At 41.8% G+C, this 2,395-nt stretch overlaps 1 pseudogene; it reads left to right on the top strand.

Annotated features, from left to right (window-relative positions):
• The first annotated feature begins 1,211 nt into the window (after positions 1-1,211).
• On the top strand, positions 1,212-2,158 carry LOC140848847 (olfactory receptor 7A10-like; annotated as a pseudogene).
• The last annotated feature ends 237 nt before the right edge of the window (positions 2,159-2,395 follow it).

The following is a 2,395-nucleotide window of genomic DNA, read 5'->3' on the forward strand; positions in this document are numbered from 1 at the left end:
TTTATTGAACATACTGGTTTTTATCTTTTAGTACAGTGCAGAGAATGGCCGTACTAAAATAGAGCCCCAAGTTTACTGGTTCCTAGGACAGTTACAAGCTGGAATTTCTGGCTACCATCTGTACCTACTATAGGGAAAGGTCATCCAATCTGACTAGTTTGAGTTTGTAACAACTCATAATCTAAGAGGGTGCTTGGGTAGGAGAAAGGCATGGTGGCATCATATTCTGAGGAAGTATCGTCTGCAGAGTGTGTGTGTGTGTGTGTGTGTGTGTGTGTGTGTGTGTGTGTGTGTGTGTATGTGTGCACCCACTGTGCGGAGTGAGGGCTGTTCTCAGGGCAGGGGTACATGGTCTCATATATTCCAAAATGACCCATATATTACAGAGGCCAGAAATCATTTAACAGATAGTAGTATAATAGAGAGGATCTAATTCAAAGGACACCTTTGCAACCAGATTTATAAGTACAAAATATACATAGTGTGTGTGAGTGACTCCCTTTGTCTTCAAGTTTAACCATCTAAATCACCTCTTCCTTTGAAACTGACATCACTTCTGATCGCTCTCTCCTGCTTCCTTCCCCTTCCATACTTTCTTCCTGTTTTGGACTTGAACAGCTGAAAGTAGTAAAACCTTCAGAGTCTTTGCTGTGGCCATTCCCTCTGCCAGACACACAGTTCCCCATGTGCTCATTCTCCTGACCTCACATCTTGAGTTTGCTGCTCAAATGTCACTTTCTGAAGTTCTTCCTGAGAAAATTAATATTCACCTTCACCCTCTCCTTCATACTTACTTTTGTTTTCTTCATAGCACTTGTCCCATCTGATACATCATGTAATAGTTTAATTTGCTTATGTGTTTTTATCATTGTTGGCTTGCAGGGGCCTTTGTTTTTTAGCACCCTGTATTCATTGTCAAGTCATTGACTTAAACTTGGTTGACACAATACATTTCTCTCACATGCATGAAATTTATTCTCAATAAAATAGTAGAATGCATAAAATCTTGAGGGAAATTATGAGAATGGGACAAAAATGCTTCATCAGGGATGAAATGGGGGATCTCCTAAAGGGGATAGATCCATACAAAATATTTAAATGAACTATTTGGTTGCAAAATACAAATAATAACATTTCAATCAAGTGAGAAATGCTAGCATGTTGAAAATTCGTTGTTATTTTTTCTATATCCTGGTAGGCACCTCCACCCCATGGAACCAGGAAACCTCACACAGGTGTCAGAATTTCATCTTCTGGGATTCTCAGAGGACCCACAACTGCAGTCCCTCATATTTAGGCTTTTCCTCTTCATGTACCTAATCACTGTTTTGGAAACCAGCTTATCATCCTGGCTGTCAGCTCAGACTCCACCTGCACACACCCATGTACTTCTTCCTCTCCAACCTGTCCTTTGTGGACATCTGCTTCACCTCCACCACCATCCCCAAGATGTTGTGGAACACCCAGACAGAGAGCAGTGACATTAACTATGAAGGCTGTATCACCCAGATTAATTTTTCACACTCTTTACAAGGTTGGACATCTTCCTCCCGACTGCAGTGGCCTACGACCAGTATGTGGCCATCTGTAAGCCCCTCTATTACATGGTCATCATAAGCCCCCAGCTCTCTGGACTGCTGGTTCTGATGTCCTGGATCATGAGTGTCCTGCATTCCCTTTTACCGTTTAACAATTTTGCAAATGTCCTTCTCTACACACTTGGACATCTCCCCTTCTTCTGTAAAGTCAATCAGGTGGTCCAACTTGCCTGTTCTGACACTTTCCTTAATGATATGGTGACGTACCTCACAGCTGTGTTGCTGGTGGTCCCTTCACTGGGATCCTTGACACTTACTCTGACATAGTTTCCTCAATATGTGGGACGTCATCAGCCCAAGGGAAGTACAAGGCATTTTCCACCTGTGCATCTCACCTCTCCATTATCTCCTTATTTTATTGCACAAGCCTAGGTGTGCACTTTAGCTCTGCTGGTATCCACAGCTCACACTCAAGAGCAACAGCCTCAGTGATGTACACCATGGTCACACCCATGCTGAAACCCTCCATGTACAGTCTCAGGAATAAGGACATAAAGGGGACTCTGAAAAGATTCTTAGGGGTGGAAGGCATCAAAATGAAAATTATCCTGAGAAAGTAGTGCCTGTGACCACAGGCCAAAATTCTCAGAGTTTGATCAGGTTTTAGAAATAGAACTTGCTCCTTTTTTATTTCCTGGAATTTTCATTTTTTTACTACTGGTTGCAACTTGAGTTACTCACCTTAGTAAACCTTCTCTCTGTGATGCCAATGGTTTTCCCCTTTGCTTTTTTCCTATCTTTCCTAATGTATTCCCAACCTTTGATATGAAAAATTAGGAAATTTCCTAAAAGGAAAT

This window comes from Manis javanica, chromosome 1 (assembly GCF_040802235.1).
Source record: "Manis javanica isolate MJ-LG chromosome 1, MJ_LKY, whole genome shotgun sequence".
NCBI classification, from domain to species: Eukaryota; Metazoa; Chordata; class Mammalia; order Pholidota; family Manidae; genus Manis; species Manis javanica.